Source organism: Camelus bactrianus, chromosome 18 (assembly GCF_048773025.1).
Source record: "Camelus bactrianus isolate YW-2024 breed Bactrian camel chromosome 18, ASM4877302v1, whole genome shotgun sequence".
NCBI classification, from domain to species: Eukaryota; Metazoa; Chordata; class Mammalia; order Artiodactyla; family Camelidae; genus Camelus; species Camelus bactrianus.
In genome coordinates, this window is record NC_133556.1 from 6,993,505 (window position 1) to 7,001,007 (window position 7,503).

Sequence of the window (7,503 nt, forward strand, 5' to 3'; positions counted from 1 at the left end):
GGGGCCCACTGCTCCCCACAACCCAATGGCCCGGCTCAGAGACACAATGTGCTCAAGGGATACCAGTCAATCCCAGTGAATCCAGGGACTGCTGGGGAGCAGTATGGGAGGCATGGCAGCAGCCCCAGTGCCCAGAGAGGATTTCCTGGATGACCCCAACTTGCTAACTGATAGTGGTTCCTTGTCTTTAACTGGATAAAACCAACCTCTGAGTGTGGCTTCATGGGCCCGCCTTCCATCTGTCCCCTAGACCTGCCCCAGCTCCTGCCTCGGCCTGGTCTATGCGGTAGAGATGATACATTCCCTGCCCCAGAGTCACTCTGGGTTCAGGGAAAGCCACAGAGGTATAAAAGCAGATTATCCCCCGAATGACACCTCCTGCCCAGACACACATCCACCACCAGGCGCCCGGAACTCTAGCTACTTGGAGCCACTGCCAACCCTAACACCCACAGTGTCGAATTTTCTCAGACCCTTCTGTGGAATGCCCACCCCTCTCATATACTCAGTCCCCTTTACTGCCCAGTCTCCACTCAGCCAGTGCCAGGCAATATCCAAATGTTTGCAAAGGGCACCAGCAGAACCAGAAAAACAAAGTTTCGTTGACAGGCTCATCCAAATTTTCAAATCAGAAAATCTAGAAAGGGCTCTTTCGTTTTTTGCATATGTTTAAGTTTTATGATTTAGGGCTTACTATCCTTTTCTATTTTTAATTCTTTATGCGCGAGGCACAGCATCTGCCCAGTAGGGCACTTGTATAAGGCCCAGAATCAGGACTGCCTCCTCCAGGAAGCCTTCCGGGCTCTCCAGGTTAGGTCAGGTTCCTTCTGCCATGCTCCCACAGCTCCCACTTCCACCACTGCCACCCCAGCACACAGTCTGTTTGTCCATCCCGCTCCCTCAGCGTGAGTCCCTGGGAACAAGAAGTAGGGTCTTATTCCTCCCTGTATCCCCAACAGTGCGAAGAAGCTGTTGGGGGCTGCTTGGGACAACCGAGTGCCAGCCTAAGTGATTTCCTTCCTGCTCCAGCTTGTGCCCCTGAGTCTTACTGGGATAAGGTGTGCCTAGTTGGCAAGCCTACCAACTCCCCTCTCCACACCCCCACTGGATGCTAGGACCCTCTTCGGAGCCTTGGAAAAAATCCTTCTCTTCCTGTCTCCCTGGGTCAGACCTTCACAGCGTCTCCCAGAGACGCCTCCCCTTCGGCCTGGAGGAGGGGGATCAGACACAGGGATGGAGGCCCCTTGTCTGTAAAGAGGCAGGATTTATCTCAGTTTGGGGAGGTCCAGGGCCCCGGAGCCCTAGATCATCATTAGTTCCATCAAAGAGGCGGCTATGATCTGAAGGGGCAAGATGCATCGTGTCCAAATTGGAAACAGCCTGGTGGGCTATAGGGCAGGAGCCGGGCAGGGAGAGGGCTCGGGCCGCCCTGGGGGAGCCTGGGACACTGGAGGAGTCCCACAGACAGTGCACAGGAAGGGGAGGAGGAGGAGGAGGGAAGAGAAAACATTCCACTCGGGCTCCAGGGAAGAGAGCTGGGCGAGATGGAGCCAAGCCAAGTCTGCAAGTCAGTGGACCTCCCTAAGGAGGCAGGAAAAGGTTGGGGTGGGGAGGAGGCGATCCCACTCACAAGGTAGGGGCCTACTGTGCGCCTGGCCCTGGTGATGCACACCTGCGTATGCTGTATCTCATCACCCATGGAAACAGAAAACATTGCCTCTGCTTTACAGATAGGGAAACTGAGGCTGGGGAGCGGGAACACCCGTGTGCCCAAGGTCACCTGGCAGATCTGGGGTTCCAGGCCAGGTGCCTCTGTCCCCCGAGCCTCACCACCTCCCTGAAAAAGCAGAGCAGAAGGATTACTGGGCACATCAAGTTCTCCATCCTCCTCTCTCCATTAGCGGCCAGCACCGAGGTGGCGGTCTGATTTTCAACTCCAGGTTTAACACAGAGATAGAGAAACAAGACCAAAGTATCTTCTAAGGACCGAGGAGCAGATACTAGCGGACAGACATGGGATGTAAATGACACATTCGACTACAAAGATAAAATTAAAAGATCTTTCCCACCCTACTGCTCTTTGCTGATGGCCACATTCTTTCTAGATGCCACCCCCAACTCCAGAGATGTCCTCTAGGCCCTGCACCCCTACAGGCCTCCTGACATCTGACCCCCATGCTCCCCAACAAGCCCCTCTCTCCAGGGACAGAGAGGCGCTGAAGCCACAGTCTGGTACTAACCAGCTGTGGGCCTCCTGGGCGTGGCCCTGCCCCTCCCTGGGCTTCAGGGCCCGGCATGGGGGAGAGGGGCTCTGCCTTAGTGGGTGCTGCCTCCAGCCCCCCAAGGGGCCCCAAGAGGGAGCCCAAGGAGGACAGTGAAATGTCTGCAAGAGGAGGGGGTGGTGATTCTTTAATCGGACCCGGAGCCAGATAAATGCTCAGGCGAGGAAGCCGTCCTGCGGGAAGGGGGACAGGAATGAGTAGAGAGTCTTCTGCCCCAGGGTGCTCCAGAGCGTTACAGGCAGACCTCGTTTTATTGCACTTCCACTGTATAGTGCTTCACAGATACTGCATTTTTTTACAAATCGACGTTTTAGGCAACCCCATGTCAAGCAAGTCTATGAGCACCATTTTTCCAACAACTCTTGCTCACACGTGTCTGTGTGTCACATGTTGCTAAGTCTTGGCGTACTGCAAACCCTTCCACCAGCAAAAAGTTTGCAGCTCCCTGAAGGCTCAGATGACGGTTAGCATCTTTTAGCAATCAAGTATTTTTTAAATTAATGTATGTCCATTTAAAAAAAAAAATAATACTAAGGCACACTTAATAGACCACAGTCTAGTGTGAACATAACTTTTATATGTACTGGAAACCAAAAAATTTGTGCTACTTGCTTGATGGCCATTTTTGCTTTATTGACGTGGTCTGGAACCGAACCGGCACCGTCTCCAAGGCCTGCCTGTACTTACAGTGGTGAAAAATGGGAAACAAGCTAAACTTCCAGTAACAGCTAAACAATTCCATGTGATGGAATATCTCTCATGTAGCTATTACAGACAACGCTCCCTCGGTTCACAGGCATGGGGGCAATACTGTCGGGAAGATGTAATGATTGGATAAGGTAATCTTTGCAAAGGGCCCACTGTGGTGCCTGCATGTCTTGCACGTTGGTGACCCTCGTTGGTATGTAACAGAAGCAGGAATGAAAAAACCACCCACAGCACGATCCTAATTTTGGGATCCACAATGCCGACAAATGCCTAGAAAAAGGCAGGCAGGAAATGCCACAAAATACTGCTGAGTTGTAAGATTGGAGATTTGGGGGTTTACCTTTCTGTATTTGCCAGTTTTTTGACAATGAGTGGTGTTTTAAATTGGTTTTCATTAAATTGTTTCCAACATTTTATTATGAAAAATTTCAAACATACAGTAAAGTTGAAATTATGTCACAGTGAAGTACACCAACCTCTGCCTAGGTTCTGCACTGATTTTTTTGTTTTAGAAGTTTTTAAAATTGGGGGGGGGTTGTGGGGGGGGCTTAATTAGGTGTGTGTGTGTATATATTTTTTTTTAATTTTTTTTTTTAATGGAGGACTGGGGATTGAACCCAGGACCTCGTGCATACTAAGCACACACTCTACCACTGAACTATACCGGCCCCCTTGCACTGATTTTTTAAAATAATACTTTACCCTGTATCCATCCATCTGTTCCTCCCTCCATCCACCCATAAGTCCTCCTTCTTTTTTTTTCTTATGTTTTAAAGTAAATTGCAGACAATAGTACACTTTCCCCTAAACACTTCAACACACATGTCAGGAAGTTTTGTTTTTAATAGTTATCTAGAAGACGGAGGCTGCCCTTAGCGCTGAGAAAAGCAGCCCATGCCCCACCCTCCGCGGAGAAGGCTGGTCGGCAGGAGCTGGGACTGGCTGGGGTGAAGCCCAGTCCTTCTGCCTTACTCTCTGGGTGATCTGGTTAGTCCCTGAGCCCTGAGCTTTCTCCCCAACTGAGGCAGGGATAATGAGATATATTAAAAAAACAAAAAACAAAAAACAAAAAACAAAACCTCTTCTCTCCTAGTCCCCTGAGTGTGTGCTGCAGATTACCCATGATTAGGCCTGCACTCACCTTGGTTTCCTACAAGGATAAAGTTGTCAGATTTAACAAGTAAAAATACAAGACACATGGTTGAATCTGAATTTCAGAGAAACACATTTTTCAGTGTAAGTATGTCCTGTGCAATATTTGGGACATATTTATGCTAAAAAAATTGATTTAGTCTGTATTTTATCTGGCCACCCTGTGCAAGATGGAAAAGCTGAAGCCCTAGGAAGGGACGGACACGTGCTACAAGTTCAGAACCAAGCTGGGAATTTTGACAGTCACATCTCACATTTGTGCTACATTTTTTAGTTCACAAAGTGTTTTTCTGTCCATTATCTCACTCAAGACTCACTATCACCCTCAAGGAGAGTGTAATTTTTATTCTCATTTTAGGGTTGGAGAAACTGAGGCTCAGAGAAGTCCAGGGTCCCCACCCAGCTGACAAAGTGCAGAGTCAGAACTCAGTCGCAGTGTCTGGTCTTCAGGGGAGGTTCTCCCCTACCCTAGCTTCTCTCTCTGAGACCCCAGGAGACAGCAAATGTTGGCCCTGAAACCAGCCAGCGGGGCTCCAGGACAGAGCCTGCTGGCCTGCAGCTCCATTGCTTAGGACCCACCATCTATGTCCATGATGGTTCATTTTATGCATCAATTTGACCACGATATGAGGTGCCCAGATATTTGGCTAAACATTATTTCTAGGTGTGTCTGTGAGGGTCTTTCTGGATGAGATTAGCATTTGGATCAGTGGCTTGAGGAAAGCAGACTGCCCTCCCCAACACAGGAGGGTGTCACCCAAGCCATCAGGGGCCTGGGTAGGTCTGAAAGGCAGAGGAAGACCGGGCCCCTCCCTGACTACGTGAGCTGGGACGGCGGTCCTCTCGTGCTGTCAGGCTGGGACTTACACACTGGCTCCCCTGGTTCCCAGGCTTTGGACTCAAGTGGAAACCACAGCACCAGCTTTGTTGGGAGATTGTGCGGGTTTCTCAGCCTCCACAATCATGTGAGCCAGTTTCTTTTGTTTTTGTTTTGGGTTTTGTTTTGTTTTGTTTTTTTGATGGGGGAGGTATTTAGGTTTATTTATTTTTTAATTATTATTTCATTTTTTTATTTAACAGAGGTACTGGGGATTGAACCTACGACCTCGTGCATGCTAAGCACGTGCTCTACCACTGAGCTGTACTCTCCCCCCTGAGCCAGTTTTTTTTAAACAATAAATCCCTTATATTCTCTCCATGTATGCTATTGGTTCTGTTTCTCTGGAGAAATCTTTCTAATACAACCTCCCTCAGAGAGGTCGGGGGTCTCAAGGAGCTGGCTGTTGGCCCCACCCTGGGGAGCTGGAAGGACAGGTGTGAATTAGCACCGCCCAGTAGAGCCCGGGCGGCCCCCATGCCCCATGGCGGGGCTGCGGCTCCCAGAGGCCCTGGGGCAGGGCTACGGCAGGACAGAGGGGGCACTCAGGCTCCGCTAGCCCCTCATCAGAGGGGGCTCTTTTCAGGGCACCCACCAGTCCAACACGTGGCTTCTGGTGGAGGACACAGCTGCAGATGGTGGCAGCGTGGGGTGACAAGAGCTACATGTCAAGGCATTGCAAGTGGGAAAGTGGGTGGCCATCCCTGTGCTGGTGACTCCTCCTGCTAAGCCTGCTCTGTCCCGCCCAGCGGCAGCCACCGCCTGGAGCCCCATGCAGCATTCTCAAAGGAGTCAGATCCAAAATGTAGAGTCTCTGGGAAGGCGGCTAGACCAGTGCTGCCCTGCCGTCCTGACACTCCTCCTGGGCTCTTTGCCTCCAGCTCCAAGAACTTCCTGCCTGCCTGCCTTCAGCCACCATAGAAACTCACCCTGTCACCCATTCATTCATTCATTCATTCAGTAGAATTTGATCCAAGTGTTTGACAGGCAAAGGATGACCATTTACTGGCACACAGTAATAAATCCCTCTCCAGTAGTGGACATGAGTGAGAAGTTGACCAGAGGTCTCTGGTTAACTACTTTTCAAAAGGCTTGTGTGTATATTTTTAAGAACCTGTGAGTATTTTCACAAAATAATATGATGATTTCTACTATGTCATTCTCACGACCACAACTCCTCCAACTGAAACTGGGGCACATTTTGGGGACCTATGAGTTAAGTTTTCAAGGGCAAAATACAGAAATTGGGCCCATCCCAGGGCCAGCCTCTCAGGGGTGAGACAGAACTCGTAAAGCCCGCCTGCCTCTCTGAGGGCTCACCAAGCTCCTTTGTTTCCCGAGCTTTGGTGCCAGCACCTGCCCAGATGCCCCCAGTGTCGGCCAATATGTGGGCACTTAGTGGGTGATGGTGCTGACCCCCAGCTGGGACAAGCCATCATGGCAGAGACTGAGCTCTGGTGAGACTCAAGTTCTAGGGACTTTTTACTTTGGGTCTGCAAATGTATCCCATATGTCTGGCCATTGCTTCACATACCGGTTCACTGCCCTTAAGCAGTTATATAAAAATATAATTTGTTTTGCTGTAATCATTTGCTGAAAAGTGTGCATTTAAATTTAGTAATACAGTAACCAAACTTTTATGGATTGACTGTTGTTGGATACTGTTCTGACAAAGCAGAGAAAAATTCACTATCTGAATTTCCAAGATCTTCCCCACCACCACCCCCAAAACACACACCCTGCCCCACGCCAGAATTTTTCTTCTCTGAAGGGAAGGGATTTTTTTTCTTTTGTTTTGTTTTTCCTTTGAACTCCTGAGATTAGCTTTTGGCAAGTTCCCTTTGCTCTCCACCAAATGGTTTTGAAATAGTCATCATTTCTCTGAGATGATACACAGTAAAAAAAAAGATTGCTCTTACTTTTGAAGGCAATGAAAACACGTCTATGGTTTCACTTTGAAGCTCATCAGGAAAAAAATGAAAAACCCTCCTGTAACATTTAGCACATGTATAGGAATTCTCGACCCATGGGCCACCTGTGTGTCTGATAATCATTTAATACTGCTTTCAAAGTTTCAATAATCTCTGGGAGCCGCTCCAATCACAGCAGATAAAGCCTGGCGATGTACGACCCAGCAAATTACCTGAGTCCTTCACGTTGCTGGGTCCCTCCTGTTATGGGTGTTTTGGGTCACGGCCCGGCCAGTCTTTTCCCAGATGAATGGATAGCGTCGGACAAAGGGTTGAACACAGTGAAAGCTCATCGAAGTTTTTGCAAAGTCCTCAGTGTTGCACCATCTAACCAATGGGCATGACAACATGCCCCTAGAGCTTTGATTTTTCCTTCTCACACCATGCAGTGCCGCCAAACTTTCCCCACAATTGTCAAGCCTTCCGTTGTGGATTTGACCACCCGTGTTACGAACCCCACTTTGCTGCAGATCACTCTTTATGACCATTTCCAAGTTGATCTTCTCAATACTAG